The following is a 21,381-nucleotide window of genomic DNA, read 5'->3' as shown; positions in this document are numbered from 1 at the left end:
ACTTCATCTGCTCTGTCTAATATATTAATAAGACAAATGAATGGAGAGTCTTAACAATGACAGATGAAGCTCATAAACAGCATGTCACACTGTGATCGACAAACAGCCGTTCACTTTGTATAAACTGTTACGAACACAATTGATTATACCTAAGTTAAAACATGATGTGATTTTTCTGTTAAATATTCTCACTTGTTTTTAAATAAATTACAGTGTAATATATTACAAACATGCACAAGTTATCATATAATAATGAAACGTCCAAGTACAACTACAGTCTTCATCCGCATGTTGGAGCAAATGGAAGTGACTGCCCTGCTCTGCAGCACCTTGATAGTGGTTTGGTTCAACCAAATTTGTTAAACTATACTGGGATTCAAACTGGAAACTCTCCAGTCACAGTCCAAACATGGAGTGCGTGGTTTGAATAAATAGCCTGATCTTCCAGGAAGTACGCATGAGAGCAAGCTATGGTTTCCCTGATCTAAGCTCTTTTTGATGCGGTAAGCAGAGCTGGGACATTAGAGGAGGGGGATAGGGGAAGGTTGCGTGCACATGTTTGTGAGAGTGAGAGAGAGCTCAAGAGTTCGGCTGGGGTCTGTGCAAATGGAATAACAACATGTGAACACTATATGCGTTATATGTTGCTGTCAGTGGGTGTGAGCGACTAGGCAGAGCAGAGAGGTGACACTCAGTGAGTCACACTAGTTGAGTGATAGAGCAGATGGGCCTCCCATACCAAACTGTCAAGACTTTCTCTTCACTCAATCCTTCACTTCCTTCAGTATGTGTGTATATGCATGGCATCATTTTTGCTAAGGCTAGAGAAATGCAATATGCTGAAAATGGTAATAATAATGGAAAAAATATATCTCAACCAGGTTATCATACTAACATTGTTACATGTTTACATGCACAAAATATTACATTTTTTGCCCTTATTCCAAAAAAGACAAAATTCCTACTAAGTTGTTTACATGGCTAATGAAAATGAATATTTCACTAATATTTCCGTTTACATGCAGCCGTGCATAGCATACTCTGATTAGCGTAACCGGTGGTGGACTTGTTCGACCAGGCACACACAGCCCCCCCCCTCTTTCATTCCTTCAACCACCTTCTTGAAAAGGCCAGCGTTGCGATATTTGCGCATGTCCAAAAACCTGTTGATGACCAAGTCTTTCATAATGTTTAAAGTAGGTGTGTTTCTCCTTCTGGCCAGAAATGTGGGCTTTCTGTTGGGCATGCATCTCTGCAAACTGTCGGGTAGTTATAATATCGGCATATCCCATGTCTTAATCAGAAAGTGCTCCATTCACAATAAGGCCTATATCAGAATATCCAAAGAGAATGCTGTTTACATGGCCCCGTAACAAATTAGGAATATTGTCATACTTGGAATAATAGTGGAATATTAGAGTACATGTAAAGTAGTAATACTTAATCTTGGAACTATTTTGGCATGTAAACAGTCTAGTCTTGCTTTTTTTAAGAGTTTTGATTGTGCACACCACAACAAAAGTATCAGAGTAAAAAGGATGCAATCATGCATTTTTGAAAAAAGAACAACATGAGTAAGTAGCAGTAAAAAAAAATGGAGCAAATGGAGGAAGCGATTTTCATGTCACACCACAAGTAACAGGGATTGCATTTAAACCCCACAATCCATAATCTGTGACTGCACTTTTCAACCCACACGTCAGAGTCCATTATTATGAATTGGACCGTCATAGTGCTCAGGGAATTAATCAAAGTGAAAACAATAAAACGGCAAAACAAAAGTCCTCCATTTCACTGCAACATATCCAACCGGACATTTCTTCAACTGTCTGTCACCTCATGTAAATCTGGGTTGTTGGGTAAATCGACTAATTATCCATGTCAAGCTGTTACCGTCATACAGGTATTCACAGTAAACAGGTTATGGGTAAGCATGTAACTGTAACTGGATGTAACTAATTCCCTCCTTTCACATTTTTCTAACTTCTTCCATTCTTTGCATCTGTCTCCTTCATTTCATTGAGGGCTCCGATGGCCCGTTTCCTGTCTCCTTGACTTTTTATTTCTCTTTAGTCTGACAGTTTCTTCGATAAACACAAGTACAAAGCTGTGATTAACAGCAAAAAATGAAAGACAGGAGGGCAAAAAATCACAAACTCAAAGTGAACCAAGAAGGATGTGAATGTTTGTTTTGCTCCTGAGAACTGGAGCTGTCAAGATAACCTCCACTCACTGTGCCACTTCTTAATCCCATCTACACCCTGCCCTTGTTCTATGTTCACTGTCTACCCTTATACTGCTCATCAATAATGTTAAAGATGTGGTATTGTTGACCTGTTAATGATTAGTGCAGAAACAACTGTTGTGGTAATGCTAACTGCTCTCTAACAAATCCACCAATGCAATAAAAAGGCACATTCTTAACTGTCCTCGCCCACATGTCCGTCACGCCAACCTCTTTCCTGGTAAATCCATCATCACATCAGCAAGTGAAATGGAATATGCAGAGAATGAAACTTCTGAAAGCTTCCCTCCATAAATATATGACCTTCACCCAATGACACTAGCGATGCTCAAATAGTCAAGCGACTTGTGGCTCAGATTTTTGTAAAAAAATTCTATAAGTAAAATGTTGATCATACACACTTCAATCAATAATATAAGCATGTTTACACTTATTCCTCAAATTTAATGTAAAGTGACCATTTTTTTCCTGATAGAGACATTTTTCCCATTATTTCCCTTTCAGGGTCAGTATGGTGTGATCAAATGCATTCTCTGAGCTTCATCTCACTTTATAGGACAGGGATTCTGCGTAAACCCACATTTAGTGGTTTACAATGCCATCTGGAGCATTTTCCCCTGTGATAAAAAATGTCAATATTTAACTTTCTTTGTGTAAAGCAAAGATGATAAACACACTCTGCTGCGTGTCATTTGTCCTTCACTGGCCTCGCTAATTAGAGAAATATTTCTATTTATTTATTCATATTTATTATATATTTTTCTCATGAAAGAAACGTGTCATACACTGAACAAATTCGTATCCACTCTGCTTCTACATTAATTGAACAAGTGACCTTTTATATAAAGCCAAATTAGAGCTTGTCTATATGCGTTTGCAACAGCTGCAATAATTCAAGTTATCAAATTTCTTTCACTTGCTACAGAGACAATGATTACTTAATAGAGAATCCAAGTGACAGATTTCATTACCAGTTAGTTCTCCATAGGAATGCATAATAGTAGGGCTGTTAAAGTTAACGCGATAACGCGTTAACACAAATTCATTTTAACGCCACTAATTTCTTTAACACATTAAAGCAACTTTTTTTAGGTTGCAGCGGGCTCAGTTTTAAAGCTAGAGTGAAGATACTGGTATCATATGAAACTAGAAAAACCTAAGGAATCCATTGGTACCAACCATGTCATACTAGCTTGTCGGAAAAGGGGGTTGAATAATGCTCCAAACTTACACTAAATTTTGGCGAGAAAAAACTGGCATTTACCTCTGACCTCAAGATATGTGAATGGAAATGGGTTCTATGAGTACCCTTTACAGACATGCCCACTTTGTGATAATCACATGCAGTTTGGGGGCAAGTCGTAGTCAAGTTAGCACACTGACAGCTGTTGTTGCATGTTGGGCTTGAGTTTGCTATGTTATGATTTGAGCATATTTTTTTATGCTAAATGCAGTGCTTGAAAGGGTTTCTGGACAATATGTGTCATTGTTTTGTATTGTTAATTGATTTCCAATAATAAATATATACATACATTTGCAAAAAGCAAGCATATTTGTCCACTCCCATGTTGATAAGAGTGTTAAATACTTGACAAATCTATAAAATATGTGCGATTAATCGTGATTGATAATGGACAATCATGCAATTAATCTCGATTAAATATTTTAATCGATTGACAGCCCTACATAATGTCCAAGTGTTAAAAAAAAATCATATGAGCAAGCATAAAAAGGAAATTAAACTTTTGTACTTGCAAATCATGAGCTCTGAGAAGTACCAAGTTGTAGTAAGTTAACTAACTTGTTTACAAAGGGTTTCAGGGCCTAATGGGGAATTAATTCATAATATGCAGTACATTAAGCAACAGCACTGCTATTGTATGTATGAATACAATGAGAATGCAAACAAAACATGCCATTCCTCAGGAGGAACTCACTATTATTACAAGACCCCCAATGCATCCTCTGGTGAAGGCTGCCTTTGTTTCATTGTAAAGCAGCCACGCAAGGTCAAAGTTCAAGATAACAGCGACTTGAGAAACTAAACCCTGAACAGTTCATTTAAGGTTCAGTGTTTGTGTGGGGTGGTGGTGGTGGTGGTGCAGGAAACCTTACATGGCCATCTCTCACACTCTCTGCCTCTGTCTGTCTGGCGGGTCCCTCTTTGTTTCCCTCCCTCTCGCTCATCTCTTGTCTCTGTCACTCTGAGCTATTCCTGGATTCCACACTGAGGTGAAAGGAAACAGGAATGGCTGCAGTGGATGTTGGTAGCAGCATTTTTTTTTTCTCTGCAAAGAGCCACTCTTCCTCTTGTAATACACGCACACACAGTCAATATTCCTGTGTTAATGACATTGTTCCTCAGCCAGTTGGGAAGCTATTTCCTCAAACATGTTTGTGTGACGAAAGCCATTCTTGTTCCTGCACATGGAATGCGTAGGGGGGTGTTTGCATGTGTGTATTTGCATGCGTGCTTGGCAAACAACACAGCTGAAAATGAGATACGGTCAGCTGGATGGATCTGAGTCAGCAGGGTGCAGATGGGTTCTTCCTTTATATTGCCATGTGAGGGAATATTCAAAACACACACTCTGCTATCTGCCCTTTGTTCAGTCTCTCCTGCACCACTGGGACTCTCCCCAACTCCCTGTTGTTCTTACAGGAACCTTGGCAGCCAGCTGCCATATCGGCCAATTAGGAAAGCTTTTACTAAAGCTCCAGCCAATTGGATTAGTGCTACATTTCCTTGCCAGATGAGACTCTAAATGTGCTGCTGTATGCTAGAATCTGAGAACTGGTGGGCTGACTCCTGTTTCGCTGATAGGCACTGGGCACCAGAATACACACACACACACGCTGCAGCAGAGGCAGCGGCAGGAGAAAGAGAGAGGCATCCCGTGACGCTGTAACTGTGAATCCTCTGCTACTGATTGTGTATGAGATTCTAAACAGTTTAAACCAAGAACATAACTTAAGGCAAACCAGAACCCAAGCAGCCGAGGGGCCGCGACGCTGCTCCAAGCGTACATAAAACAGACACTTGCACGGATGGGTTTGCAGAAAAAAAAAGGCTGAGCCAGGCTATACATACAGACAGAAAAAGGGAAGAGGACCGAGACCAGACATTTTCATTTTTTAAATAAAACTGTTATTCTTACCGATTTCCCCACCTTAACCTTTTCTTTTTTTAGGAGTTTTTCCTTATCAGAATCGAGGATCTAAGGATAGAGGGTGTATGCTGTGCTAAATTGCAAAGCCATTAGAGGCAAATTTGTGATTTTGGGCTAAATAAGTAAAACCGATGGGACGTTACTTGAAAACAAATTAAATGCTGTACTTTGTTTAACCGACTGCGTGTGGAATAGATTAGAACAAATGTACCTTACACAACCGTGCTCTTCTGGTTTGTGGCTTGTGGCTGTTATTTAATTGTCAATCCACTGTCTCTGTGTTTGTCTTTGTCATGCATGCTCAGAGTATGTGTCCTTAGTCTGGGAATCTGGGCCCAAGTGAGTTCCATTAGTGGAAATTAAATCAATTTCCAAATCCATTGAAGCAATCCATAACCCTCGTGCTTCAATCACCTGTTTGATAAGAGGATCAAACACCAAAAGCTAAATATAGAATGGTAAAAGAGCCCTATTTTATATGGAAAAAATATTTGGGTTATTCTGATCAAATGATTTATGTGTGTAATTCAATGTCTACCTTCTCAAAATGTCAAAGATAAGTAAATAATGCACTAAATCAAAGACTGAAATCTATGTCTTTCTTATATGTAAGTCTAAGAGGACAAAGAAATACAAAAAGGGGCTAGAGATGTCGAGCAAAATGAAGGAAAAAAAACTGTCAAAGAAAAAGAGTGTTCCACATTTTCCAAAAGAAGTGAGGAGAGAAATACAAAAAAGAAAACGATTCTCGCAAAAAGAAATACTGAGAGAGAGCCAAAGACGGACTGTGCATCATACAGTACAATATCAGCCCTCTCTCGTTCTCATCCTCTTATCTCATCGATACTGATAGAGAGTTCACTGCCAAGTCGATGCTTACGAGAAAGAGTCTGTAGAAAGTGCTCATGGGGGCCTGGAGCATACACACACACACACACACACACTTTCTCAACCTGCCCCATTCCTGGTGCTCACTTTGTGAAGTCGCCGCTGGGTATTTGTCCATCACAGAAAAGAGACATAAATACACACAAGAAAAGAAGCAAATCACTGACAATTTCTCAAACACATATTTGAAAAAGCAAGAATGTAATTACTCCATCTGTCACTCTCACAAAGTCCACTTTATGCAGCACAAGAGGAGCATTATATGGCCATAACAAGCAACAACTAAAGACGCGTCTGTGTTTCCACTCCATAAATCAACTCTATCTAAGTGAAGCAAGGGTTGGGCATTGAAACAAAGACGCCCCACATTTCGATCTAAGCAGGGCAGGTGTGGCCGAGTGTGTTACTGTAGCAGGGGCAGCTCCTGCACATGAAACCGGGTGGAGTAGGGTGGAGCAACCAAAAATAACCCAAAGGCAACAGGCCATTAGTCAAGCCTGGAGGCCACCTGGCACAAGGAGCTGATAAACTACTGAAACCAACAGAGACCACAGCGGAGACCAATACAGCTCAGTCAATGAATACAGAAAAACAACTTGTCCACTAGGGATGGAAATAAAATCGATTCATCTATGTTTTGTGATTTTTTTTTTTTTTACAATTTTGAAATTAATTTTTTAATGCCAGAATCAATATATTTGCTTCATTTGAGTCTATGCGGAGGTAAAAGGAAGTTAACGCTTTTATTGTTGTAGTCTGAGTAACGTGACGTAATATCCATTTCGTACCCGTCAACCAAAACAAAACGCAGCCGGACGAAACGACAAAGCAGAAAACGGCGGAGGGTACGCGTGGGTACGACCTGCACCCTCCCATTTTAAATCCAAAGTGGTAAACAACTACACATACAGTAAAGTATAGAAACACTTTGGGTTTCTAATATTGCCGGGAAAAGAAGAGCTAGACATCATGGCTAAAGCTGCATGCTAAATCTGTCGTATCGTATTGCGGTAACGTGCGGTCAAGCCAGCCGCCACTCGCATCTCTGTGGTCACATTGGCCGACGCTACAACTGTAGAGCACCTATATACTGACATTTATGTTAAATGCATTCAATCGGCCCCCGATGGAGCTGACCACGGATGTATAAAGACAACGGAGCTGACGGGAGAGCTAGCGACGGACTTGGAGAAGTTAGCGGAAGTATACACGTGTGACTACGTCCGGTTTTCAAAATAAGGTGTTAACAAAAGGGAACTGTATATACAAAATACATATATGGAAATAAGATTGATTGGATTATATTCACCAGAAGTATAAAACATTACATGTCCCTTATAAATTAAAAAGAAAATACCACTTAATTGTGAGGGAAATGTGTTTATTCTTTGATTTTTGGGTTGCTGGGGAAAAAAATAATAAATAATGCCTGACAATTACAGATATATTTGACTTCAGGACATCTCTGACTACATACATGCTGAAAATCAAACATTTTAATAAATTAATTTTGATATTTTTCAAATGAAAAATTCCCTAGAAGTGTATGATTCAACTTTTTCCCACAGTCTAGTGTTAAAAAAGTTTACAAAAATCGCAATAAATCAGAAGATTGAATCGCAATACTTAAAAATCGCAATACGTATTGAATCAGCACCCAAGTATCGTGATAGTATTGAATCAGGAGATAGGTGGATCGTCCCAGCCCCGCTGTCCACACATAAAAAATGACATGCTGCCAAATCTGCAATAGTGCTGTTTCAGCACCAAGAGGAAGTGTTAGGAAAGATTTGCATGATAGCAGTCTACAGGCAGGTGGGAAGAAGACCTTTGTACACTGACAAGCTGATATGCCTGTTGTGGTCTTTCTAGTTGTTGTAAGACACAGAAATAAGGTGTTAGTTTACAATCACTTCACAGGTTTAGGTACGCCAACAAGCTGGTTCAGCAAGAACGGAGGTAAGGGCACTTCAGCATTTCTTTCTTTCACTGTCATTCACTTCAATCCACCCACGCATGCACACACACACACACACACACAGGAACAAACTAGGGTGACCAGGTGTCACACACTTTATGATGGACTGCACTGCATTTTTATCCCTTGTCCCTTGATACTATATGTCCCACATTCTGATATATATCGGCTATAGTTCTCAAAAGCCAAACCACCGCAGGGCAGACGCTTTTCTAAAATATGGCTTTTATCAGATGGCTGTGAAGAGAGCAGGGAAGGCTGTCATCACGAGGGTCAAGTACAGGTTAACCTGTCTTTGCTATATGGGGAAAAGTCACAAGCAAAGAAAAGGAAATGCAGCAACAACAAAGACTGTTAAACTACTTATAACTGGGTGAAGCCAGTGGAAAGTGCTTCTCAAAGAGTTCTTGCAAAATGTTTTCAACCAGAGGGCAAAGCATAGAGACGTTACAAAACTTTCCTGTTTGCTGCTGCCTTTTATGAAACCAGATAATGATCTTAAACTGCATTAGAGCCTTTACTCTTGTGTGTTATATTCTATTTTAGCTTCTATCCTAGCTTTTATTTTTAGCTTGTTTTTATTTTCTAATCTTTAATGTTTTTATAACTGTTTTAATTATGTGTTAATGTTTCTTTTGAACTTTGTCGCAATGTTCTTGAATGTTTATGTAAAGCACTTTGAATTGCCCTGTTGCTGAAATGTGCTATACAAATAAAGCTGCCTTGCCTTTTGCCTTGCCTTACAAGCTAAGGGACGAAATAGAAATGTTGATTTTTTTAAGTTCAATAGACATGATATCAAAATTGAAGACTATACTTCTCAGCATCAGTCCCACATTGTCACACACAAACATATTCTTTGTCCCACATTTGGTTTGTTGGGATCTGGTCACCATATAGAACAAACACTTTTTACACACAATGTTTCAAAAGTCGCTTAAAGTGTCATTTAATTACTGTCTTGTAATTGCTTGTTGTCCATGTATCTGTTTATATGTTTTATATTTTTTCCCACTCACAATGTTGTTTGGTTACGATTGCCCAGAAGTCTTTATAGATATTTAAATCAATATCTTCCTCACAAACACTAACCATACACTTCCACGCAACACACATATATATATATATATCTTGTCCTAATTGGTTGTTATCACTATTATGTAGTCATATTATGTCTTTATATTAAACTTGTCTCTAGGTGGAGGCTTCAGATAAGCCCAGTGGGGTTTTTTGCCTCTTCCTGCACTGTATATTATTCATTTATTGTTTTTGTTATGTCGTATAGTCTTAAATTGTGCAAAACAAATAAAAAAATAAACATTCACACACACAAAACAGAGAAGGTAGTATGTACTATAGTGTGAGGAAATGAGCTCGATGATGAAACTCGGTGTTTCAATAACTTTGTTTTGGTTCCCTAAAGTGCCTCGTGTATAGGTTAAAAAAGGGGAAATGAAAACAATACTGAAAAAACAACTGTTAATTCTAAATAAACAACTGTGACACCTCAACTATAGCAGGACCTCTAGTAATAACCCAGCAATGTTAAACAAATATTAAACAGACTTGACAATAGGAGCGATATCTCGCAGCACACTGCGGAAGTGGGTTATTATCAAACACCTGCTATAAAAGATGAGCCACCGCCACCAGCACCTCCTCATCTCAGTCAACTCTTTGCAGGATAAACCACCAAAACATCGTCCACTAACACTGACTGGACACTCACAAACACGAGGAAAAGTTAACGTTTCATCACGTGGGAAAAAAAGTTCCTCTTTTTGTTCTTGCCACGGGGGAAAAAGCGAAAGTAAAGGACTGATAAACAGATAACGAAACAATAGAGTTGATCTACTCAACTACTCAGTCGACCAAGAGCACGCAGAGAGGTTTCTCTCACGGTGTGACAACATAAACCCTCTTAAAATACAGGAAAAAAAACAAGCTAGAAATAAAATATCAACCAACTTACGGTGTTAACGAGAAGCTCTTGATAGTCCGTCACTTCTACCAAAACATAGAAATCCAAATAGGCAGAAAATCCGACACAAAACAGCGAGCTGTCAGCGTGCAGCCGCAGCAGCGAGGAGAGAAGTCAGACTGCTGGTGAGGAGCCTTGACAACCGAGAGAGCGCGAGCCCCGGAGCCGCCTGCTGGTTTCTCTTCTCTCTCTCGCACGAGACAAGAGGAAGAGAGCGAGATCCCTAGAGATGAATGGAGGCGGCAGTGCGCATGCGCAGACGGGGGGTCGATTCATTCCGGTGGAGTAGGGCTGAGAAAGAGGCAGAAACATAGCAGGGCAAAATGCGGTGCTTTTATTTATTTATTTATTTTATTTTTTATTGAAAAGCACTTTGTACCTGTGTTTTGAAAGGTGCTATATAAATAAAGATTATTATTATTATTATTATTATTATGATTATTTATTTATTGAAGAGCACTTTGTAACTGTGTTTTGAAAGGTGCTATATAAATAAATATGATTATTATTATTATTATTATTATTATTATTTATTTATTCATTTATCTATTTATTTATTTATTGTTTATTTTATTTTTTATTGAAAAGCACTTTGTAACTGTGTTTTGAAAGGTGCTATATAAATAAAGATTATTATTATTATTATTATTATTATATATATATGTATATATATATATATATGTTTTTTTCTGAGGAAGCATTTGAGACGAATAGAAAAGAGAGTGGAATAAACAGCTGGAGCAAATCTGTAGACAACACTAGAAAAGGCTGTTCCGGCATCTTAATTTAATTAGGGCTATACAACTATTGATTATTTTCACCATCAATTAACCTGGAAATATTTTTTTTAGATGAATCTATAAATTGAGGCTGTAATATGTCAGATAAATGTTCATAATTAACAAGTTTCCCAGAGTGCTTATGTTGTCCGATTAACAGTCCAAAAACTCAAAGATATTCAATTTCGAGTGATATATGAATCATTGAAATCAGCAAATCTTTTGAAATTTGAGAAGCTGAAATCAGAGTTGTCCTTTTCTTACTTCATTAATGCTTGATTCAATCATTTTTAATTGATTTTTCGCTTAATCCTGTCAGCATTTCATTTGATTTATTTACCAAAACAATAAAAAGAAACTCAAAGCCTTAAAGCTTAAACTGGACAAAGTAAAACAATATATATATGCCAGTGAAAATAGGTAGAAATCCCGATTAGAAGGAGCCTTGACTCCCTCTCCAGAGAAGCATTACTCTCTCCCAGACAGTCTTATAAATAATTCAGCAATATAAAAGCTCGCCTCTGCTTGCCTGGTTGCATGCAGCACCAAAAAGAATCCTCTCTCACGCTCCCCCCTCTCGCATCGCATCTACGTTACAAATTTAAACAAATCTCCAAGCGAAATAAAGTTCAATCAACATTCTTTGTTGTGCAATTGGCTGTGTGGTCGGTTCAGCCAGATCAGTCAGGGATTACAAGGTCTTCTGTCAACTATCAATAGCCGAGAGAGCGAGAGAGCGAGAGAGAGAGAGAGAGAGAGGGATGGTGGTGGCCGAGTTTCAATGCGCAGACTGTGCAGAGCAAAGCAGCCGATGATGCTGTTTTGTCCTGTCCAAGGATCGGAGGAGAAGGAGGAGAATGTAATCCATCCTGTCCCAGAGCTCCGAGCATATGTTACCCGCAAACAGAGCAGGTGAGACAGACAGACACAAAGTGTATAGTCAGGAAAAAAAGAGCCATTTACCTGCACTCCTCCGCCTCCAGTAAATCAGCCCAATACTTCCCACTCTCAGTCTCAGTGTGGCTTTCAGCGCTTCTTTCTGCCGCTCACTCCGAGCTGCTCAGCCTCTCGACCGGGAATTTAGACGACGGGATTTGTTCACGTGGTCACGCTCAGTGCTCCCTAATTGGTGGAGCGGCTCGAGCCGTCATTCACCTGTACGGTTATCGGTAAAAACATGCAGCCATGCAGGATGAGAGGATGAGACAGAGAGAAAGAAGAGAACAGATTGGTGCATAATATATATCCTTGCATAATATTGATCCCATCCCCGTGTGTGTGTGTGTGTGTGTGTGTGAGTCAGAGAAAACTATATTAAAGGTCCCATATTATAAAAACATGAGATTTTAATGTTTTTTTTTATTATAAAGCATGCTTAAAGGGACTATTTGTAACTTTCAGAAATGCTTGTTAACAGCGACACCTTTGCACTGTAGGAACATGGCAGCTGGCGCCGTGAAGAGGACCCGCTAGATAGAGACGGCTCATTCTAAGTTAACGAAAACACAATGATTCCTATTTTCAGGTGATTATACACTAAAGAAAACTTACGTATTAATATTACATTCCATTTCTGCCAATAGATCCCCTTAAGAGTTACACACTGTTCCTTTAAGAATGAAAAGGATTATCAAGACACAAACAAGGTGTCAGGGCATACTTTTTACATCTGAAGTCTGGTAGGCTAAATGTCATATCTTTACATACTATAAATTGATAGATTTTTCTTGCCATTTTTGCATAGCGTAGGCCTACTCAGATGAATATTACTAGGGCTGTCAAAGTTAACGCAAATATGTTTTAACGCCACTTCTTTAACGGAATTTGCGTGAAGATACTAGTATCATAGAGGAATCCATTGGTACCAACCACGTCATACTAGCTTGTCGGGAAGGAGGTTAAATAATGCTCCAAACTTGCACTAAATGTTGGTGAGGAAAAACTGGCATGGCCATTTTCAAAGAGGTCCCTTGACCTCTGACCTCAAGTTATGTGAACGAAAATGGGTTTTATGGGTTCCCACGAGTCTCCCCTTTACAGACATGCCCACTTTATGATAATCGCATGCAGTTTGGGGCAAGTCATAGTCAAGTCAGCACACTGACACACTGACAGCTGTTGTTGCCTGTTGGGTTTGAGTTTGCCATGTTATGATTTGAACATGTTTTTTTATGTTTAATGCAGTACCTGTGAGGGTTTCTGGACAATATTTTTCATTGTTTTGTGTTGTTAATTGATTTCCAATAATAAATATATACATATATTTGCATAAAGCAAGCATATTTGTGAAAAAATTTGCAACTAATCAGGATTAACTATGGTCGATCATGCGATTAATCGCGATAAATATCTTAATCGATTGACAGCTCTAAATATTACATCTTGGAAATAATCTCAATGAGACTTTCTGAATAATAAAGCTTCACCAGCAAACTCACAATCGAGCAAATTAAAGATAAAGATTCAGCCAAGTCATTAAAACTTGTCGCTGTGGATATTGTAGTTTGTGTTTGAGTGCTTCTGTTACTGTATCAACATCATGGTAATAACAACGACTGATCCATAGATGAAGCCAGTCTTTACTGTAGCATTAACAACATTAGTAACATCTGTCACAAACCAGTCATTAGCACGACAGAAGGATTGCCGTGGCCCTTTTGAACGAGATATATTCCCATTTACAAACCCATAACTTATAATATAGACACACATATACGAGTACAAGTAAGCAGAATCTAACACAAATTACACTACACCAACACACCTAAGAATGTAGCCCATACCCCATTCCTACTTTAACACATACACACAAGCATATACCATACACCCGCAGTTATTCATCTACCTACTGAGGCCACGGCATAGTAGCAGTCAATGGCGCGGGAGTATTTTTAGATTTCATGTGGGTTGCAGATGCTGCTCTACTCAACCAGGTCACAGCAAATAGAACAGTGTTTTTCACTGCAACATCCAATGCCCTTGACTTCCTCTCGGTTTTCCCCCCTAAATGTTTGCCTTCCCGTATTCAGTGTCGATTTTTTTTAAAAGAAGAAATTTGAGAGCAGCGATTGTGATTATTATGTCGCAACCTGCACTTTAGCTCCATCTTCTCTACTCAGATTTCAGTCTTCGTCATTGGTCCTGGCAGATTAGGCCAAGACGCTCAACTGGCCTCCGGGCTGCTGGCAGTGATATGTGCTCTGTTTTCCCCCTACTCAGTATTGGCCCAAATTAAAAGCGTGTTTTTTAGGGCAACATAGGGCATTTATAATTGACTATGAGAAATCTGACACAGTTGCAGCACCAACTGTCGGAAATCCACAGCGATTCATCCTGTCAGCTCAGATATATATACGCATAATCAGTTGTCATATGAGCATGAATGTAACTCCTGTTTCCAGACTGGAGGGGTTCCCTTGGTTTTTGGAGTCAGGGGGTGGAGAGTTATTATCTAAGAGAACAAAAGCTGAAGAGCAGAGAACAGAGCAAACTCCCCCTCCTCCCGTTTCTTTCCATCCCTTCCTTCATCCGCCCCCATCATCTCTCCATCCCCCCCCTTCTCCTCTCCGCACACCAACACAAACGCCTGCCATCTGACACCCCTCTAAGGAGTTCTGTTTCAAGAGTTGTCTTCTAAAAAACACACACATAAACACTGTGTGGTGGTTTGCGAGGAAGAGCTCCTCTATGTTCTCAATCCAAGGCGGAGAAACAGGCCAAATGGCACAGAGAGAAACAGACGGACGGACAGACAGACACCCTTACTGCGCGTTAATCAGGCCTACGTGCACATGGAGAAAGAGGAAGAAGCACGAGAGGATGGAGAGGGACTTTCCGTAGGTCGCAGCGTGTGCGTTAACAACCGTTGGTCAATTGGTGTGATGCCACCTGGCTGTCTGACCACAAGCAGGACATAGGGAGTTGTGTGTGTGTGTGTGTTTGAGGAGTCTCGCTGGGCCGGACAGAATTTCGACGGGCAGCAGATGGCGGTGCCAGCGTGGCATCGGCATAAGAGCAAGGCGGACTCACACACATGGATGCACACAGGAAGTTTCAATAAATACTAATCTGACTTTCAACACCCCACCACCCTTTGTACTTTTTATCAACCGTGTATGGACGTATCCATCTAGTTCTTTCATTTTTTTTCTCCTTGCTTATTAATACCCGTGATTATGCAGACCACGGTTCTAATTTCTTTTCTAATTAAAAAAAAGTCCTCGATATATTACGGAGGAGACGGCGTGTCACTGTCAACAAAGGTATAATCAATCTGTTAAATGAATGCCGTTCAACATAGTACAATGCTGGTGTCAAACAGGTGATGTGGAGTCTTTGTAAGCCTAATTTGTTTAGTGTGTATCACTTTTTAAATACAATGTTATTGTAATGTTAGAGCTTTATTATACACACAAACAAACTCACTACTTTTTAGACATCGACACATACATAAACATACAGATGCAAAGGCACACACACACACACACACACACACACACACACAGTCTGTGGCTGAACAGCTGTCTAGGGACTGGACGACATCTCTATTGTTGGAGCGTGATGGATGAGACGGGAGCTTTAAATGCAGCGCTGTGGTGGACTATGGACTGAGGGGGGAAACATTTTCCTCTGCCAGCACTGTGCAGCTTCATTACTGCAGGTGATGGAAAAATATGTTTTGGAGTGGCTTTTTGGGGAAGGACATCCTTTTCCGATGTCCTTTTCCATCTCAGAAATGTGAAGACAAGAGCTGTCGAATTAGGATCACGTGGAATGAGCAAATGATGACATGACACCTCCACAATGCTGGTGATGTACAAAGAAGATGGATTCGCTTTGAGGGCATGTGTGTGTGTGTGTTTTGGAAGAGTTGTTTCATATATGGGCTTTTTAGATCGATAACTCTCAGTCACTTCCCCTCACACACACACACATAAACACACACACACAATGTGGTTGGTAAATAACCTTGTTGTGTGAACATCTGTTGTCAGTGACAGGTGATGGTAAAGTGAGACCACACTGCTGCCCCCACCCGAAACCTCACACAAATAATACACGCACACACACTCACAGTGTGCACCTCAAGCCTTCGGCTGTCAGACCCGATCTCTGTCTCTCTGTACTGGTGGTGACAGCATGACATACACACCCATCAAAAGGGTTGACACTCTCTTTTGTTCGCCTTAATACTCCAGGATCATCAGGCCTTCTCACCAACACAACACACGCTGTTCTGAAACACAACAGCAGCTTTTTTCCCCCCAAAGTCTCTATTCTTAGACCGAAACTCATTAAGAAATAAAAACAAAGTCATACCATCCTTGATGGCAAGTGTCTTGCGCAACACGTTGACAGCATTCTGGCTCCAACATAGTTCCATAGCTGACCCTGACCCCTGACCGCCCTGTGGAAAACAAATGTATCCTTTGGGGACAACTGAAATATCATATATCATCTAGGCATCCAGCAAAAGCAGTAGCCTGATAATCAGACTTAATTGCCATTTAAAGCTAGGATTGGTAATCTTGAGAAACTAGCAAGAGTATGCTAGATTTTGAAAATGATTCAACCGAAAAAGCCAGCCCAGTGTTGCCAACTCTTTTCCAATGAAAGTAGTTAGCAACACTAGCTCCAAAAGTCGCTAGATCTAAGCAAAAAAGTCGGCAAGTTGGCAACGCTGACAGTCCGTCGCTTCAGGCTTCTCTCCAAAGCCACTTCCCTCAAATTATCATTATGAACGTGAACATGGCTACTGTTAGTACTCACAGCTGTCAAGCTAGCAGCTTGTGGAAGACTCCGGTGGCAAAGTGGATGCAGGCAGGCAGATAGATAGACAGGTATCCCTTTCATTCGAAAAATTCACATTTGATTTATTAATTGCTGTCGGGATGTAATGAGAATTTCAACAAATGTAACAGAAAATATTTCTAAAATCTTTACCGACACTACCTTTAGTTTGAAATGTCTAACACATCAGAGACATGGGTGATGAATCAGACGTCTAAAACCAGACTACATAAGTAGACTCATTTTATTTCACTAATTACCTCCGGGGCTCACTCTGGACGATGTCGAACTATGTAATCACGTTGTACCCAGATGGTGATGTTAGTTGTTCCGAAATACAGACATGTGATGAAGCCTTCTCAGTAAGCTTGAGAAAATCACGCTAGACTCTTCAGTCTTTTCCTTTAAATCAATCCCCAAAACCTTAATACAGTAGCTTTTACTTTGGCTCTATATTGAAAGACGTAATCCTTTATTAGTATTTCAATATCTGTTAATTTCATTACACCAGCTTTTTAAAAAATATTCATCTCCTTATCTGGTGTTCTGTTGAGCACTTTGTACATTTTGCTTTGAAAATAAAGCTCTCCACACACCAACAATAACGAGGTGACACAACTTCACAATTTGACATCTGATGATCCATCATTATTGCTCTTCTTTAAACGTGCAGAAGGTGACAATTTTTGTTATGAAGGGACCGTGTCATTCAGTAAGGGAAAGTAACACAAATTCAGTCTCGCCATTTGCATGCAACATACTACCTGCCTTGTATTCTTGGCACGTTGATACACTCACAGTTGAATGAATAGACACCTGTACTGTACATGCACACCTGCCCAAAAACAACCCAGCTTTAGAAGTGGGAACACGCAAAAGCTGAGAGAACAGACTTCAACTAAAACAGACCGTTGGCTAGATGATGCAAAGCGGTGAAACCATGAAAACTCCTGCCTTAGTCGCTGTTGTATCAGTCGGGCTAGTGTGAGCTATAACTTGAAGGTGTCTTAATTTGACTGCATGCTCATATGACATCCCATCACATGTACAGTGACTTTACACAAAGGAAGGAGAAAGAAAAGCAGAGAAAGAAAGCCAGAGATACACAATAGAGAGGAAACCCATACAGGGTAGCTCTGATTGCAGCATTGATCTCGACCTTGACGAATATTGGTTACTTTACATCAGTGGGGGACATCAATCTAGCCTGTTCAACCTCTACTCCACATGCTCAATCATTACTTGTCAACCACCTGCCCGCTCCCTCCTTCCCCATCCTACATAACATCTCAGTGCTTTCATCTTCCCCCATCTTCACATCCTTCCACTCAAATCTTTCCTCTCTATCTCCTGAGATTCTCTCCAGACCCCTTGCCTCGATGTTCCTGCACTTCAAAAGCAGCAGAAACAAGGGGAGAGCCATGGGGGAAGAGAGAGAAAGACGTATAGAGAGGCTCCCGTATCTAAACTGGTGGTTGTTAATGAATAAAGAGCCGCAGTGCGAGCAGGTGTTGGGAAAGAGATTATTACCAAATACTGGATAACACATCAGAATTGGGAATACATCACATTCGTAATGGCAGAAAACGTGACAAATAAAAATTTGTTTTGTCTGCGCCTGTGGGTGAGAGAGACAGCGACAGCGTCTGCCTAAATCCTTCCATCTGTTGAGCAATAACCGACCTCACATTAGATCAGGCTGAAAGGAGGAAATAACAAACAATGTTCCAGATCACTGGTTTCCAAACTGCAGAGACAAAGTCAGTGCATCAGTCAAATATGTTTAGTGGTTCTGTCAACACACCAGACAGGTTGATTTTTTAAATGTTACATGGAGTTTCACTCACTTAAGCACACACACCTACCCCGCCTGTATGGAGGACGGAACCTGCCAAAATAAAAAAATAAAAAAATAAAAATGCTATTATTCTGTTTTAATAGATAAATAAAAAGGAAAATTAAATAGAAGAGTATAAAGAAAGGGGAAGTAATGCAAAGATAAATAAATAAATAACGAAGCATGACATATCAATTTATGTCACATTTTATAAATGAATTAATGCCTACATTTATTTCTAATATTATTTTGGTTAATTTAATGACATGGGCCTATTTGTTTATATATCGAGTGATTTATTTATTTATTTTAGATTTTGGCAGGTTCCTTCCCCCATACACCTGAACACAGTAATATTGAGCATAACTTCTGTGATCCTGTCCGTCTATTTGCAAAGCTATTAACATCATTATCTCATCTTTTTGAGCATATTCGGCTAATCAAGCTGTACACAAAAATCCCAATTCATTACTTTGAAAATCACAGATGATTCCATCCTGGAAACCATTTTTGATAAGTAATGACTTGACTCATCAAGTCTTACTACGCGGCTTTTGGCAGATAATGTGATTTAATTTAATGCCAGCGAGTCTGTGTCAGTGACTTCATATGCAAACATTACAGTAACATGGATCTTCCAAAAAAGCAAAATGAAAAAAATGTCAGGTCACATCTGACAAATATGGAGCTATAAAACACTGTGTATATCTCAACAAATGACTGCTCAGTATAAATTCACACCATGTGTGGTGCCATGCTGGTTCCACATTCATTCAGCGTAGCACCGATATGTTGTTTTATTAGAACGTCAAGAGCCACGTTGAGGAAAATATGTGAAGCAGGACTGTGTTGATGGTGGTCGAGCAATGCTTCCAAATGTTCCAAGGTTTTCTTCCAATCCAGACTCTGAATATCCACCCGATTTGACTATTATCAGCTCATTAAATGTGCATTGTTATAAGCCTCATAGACATGGGTCAGTAGGGACCTGCTACACCTACTACATTGTAGACAACTGCAAAACTACACATTCTTGGTTTCCATTGGGATACATCCAGTCTCTTGGGTGAAAATACTGTGTTTTGTGTCCCATCCATCGCCCCCAGTGATTCTCTGAGTTATTCTCTGATTATTCTGAGTCTGTAGCACTCTGCTGGGTCCGCGAAATTTTTTTCTATAAATTATAAAATTGTGCTGCATTATTAAAAAGTGCAAATCTACAGATGAGGACCATTTGCACCAATAAAACAAGCATATTGTATCCATTACTCCCACCCACCTTAGCTTGTGGCCACTAGAAACTCTGATATGATGTGACACACAGCAATAAGTTCATTATTTTGAATTTGAAGCACTTATTAAAAGTCAGCTTTAGACTGATAATAAACTGTTTAAATATCTGGATTTATTAGGACTATACCAGTCTTGCTACTTGCTCCCAACTGTGGGAATAATAAAGGATTGTATCTTATCTTAACAAGATTCAAACTAAAATGTGTTTCTGTTTCACTATGAAACAGGTCTGAAGTATTTAGGTTGAAAAGTTTTCGAATACAAATAGTTACACTGGCATCTAAGAATACAAATGGTAGTAATGTTTAATCGGCATTGCGATTATAAGGGGGTCCTTGGAAAATGTTCTCCTCTGTAAGGGGTCCCTGGCCCCAAAAAGGTTGAAAACTCTTGCTCTACTACTCTACTACAACGCCTCACTTTCAATTTTGCTCTTGTCATAATTACTACGATCGCTAGAGGTCGCTTTTTTTATTCCTTCTTTTGGTGATCGACCATGTGAACCATGGTAGTAACTGTACCTCTTGATATTGTACCATTATCTAAAAACAATCACTTTACCTCCATAAAATACCATATGCAGAGTAACTATGTACACAGCAACCAAATGTGCAAAAATAAAACATTACCGTCATTAATTATTCATACACTTAGAGGTCTTACTGTTGATTCAAGCTAAGTGTTATGTTAATTGTGTGCGTGCACATTTCTCATATCTGACAGATGGTATGTGTATGGGTGTGTATTTCATAATAGAGTATTACAGAGCAATGCAAATCCCCTGGACTTAGATCCAAAAGAGTTATGTGTGATTGACACGTCTCTGTTTATAATACCCTCTCTTACTCTCTCACTCAACATTAGCGTCCATTTCTGCCCTCCCGGTTCCCTAATGGTGGTTCAGGCGCTGGATATCTGGGTACTATGATGAAAATGAGCGCGGGATATTTACATCTGTGGAGCTAATCCACTTTTAATGTGTCCCAGGCCCTTAATCTGCTTCTTTTATTTATGAGTCTGGCATGTCGGGTTTAAAGGTGTTAATTACAGTTCAGTTTTAGAGAGGCAGCTGTCTACTCCTCCTTGTAGCACAGGGAGATGTGTGAGTGCATGTGTCCGCATATTTGTAGATGAGTGGGTGCCCCAATTAGAGTTTAAATGTGCACACGGGCAACTAAAATCATCAACCAAAATATTTGTGTTTTTTTTGCACCGACTTCTCCTAGATACACTTTATCCCCGCAGGAGTTTGTGCACAAAACACACAAACACTACTGACATTTTCTTAAAGCAGCAGTTGGTAGAAATAGAGCAATTATGATTAAAAAAATATCCAGACAGTAGTGCATGAGACGGGTAATCTGAAAAATAAATCTTGTTCCTCTGTGTCCTCCGGTGCTCCTAATGGCATCCAAAAGAT

The 21,381-nt window shown here is 39.7% G+C and overlaps 1 protein-coding gene across 6 annotated transcripts in view; it reads right to left on the bottom strand.

The window, feature by feature from the left end:
* Nucleotides 1–12,159, bottom strand: part of strbp (spermatid perinuclear RNA binding protein) — a 99,828-nt gene extending 87,669 nt beyond the window's left edge. For 3 of the 6 annotated variants that reach the window (XM_074617236.1, XM_074617233.1, XM_074617238.1), the window contains exon 1: nucleotides 10,254–10,470. The gene's annotated coding sequence lies outside the window, so the exon portion shown is untranslated. Of the gene's footprint in view, nucleotides 1–10,253; nucleotides 10,471–12,004 lie in introns of those variants that run through there. The other 3 variants (XM_074617235.1, XM_074617237.1, XM_074617239.1) reach the window with 3 other exon arrangements.
* Between the last annotated feature and the right edge of the window lie 9,222 nt (nucleotides 12,160–21,381).

This window comes from Sebastes fasciatus, chromosome 19 (assembly GCF_043250625.1).
Source record: "Sebastes fasciatus isolate fSebFas1 chromosome 19, fSebFas1.pri, whole genome shotgun sequence".
NCBI classification, from domain to species: domain Eukaryota; kingdom Metazoa; phylum Chordata; class Actinopteri; order Perciformes; family Sebastidae; genus Sebastes; species Sebastes fasciatus.
The sequence above is the reverse complement of the archived record's forward strand: the minus strand, read 5'-3'. Positions and strand labels throughout refer to the sequence as shown.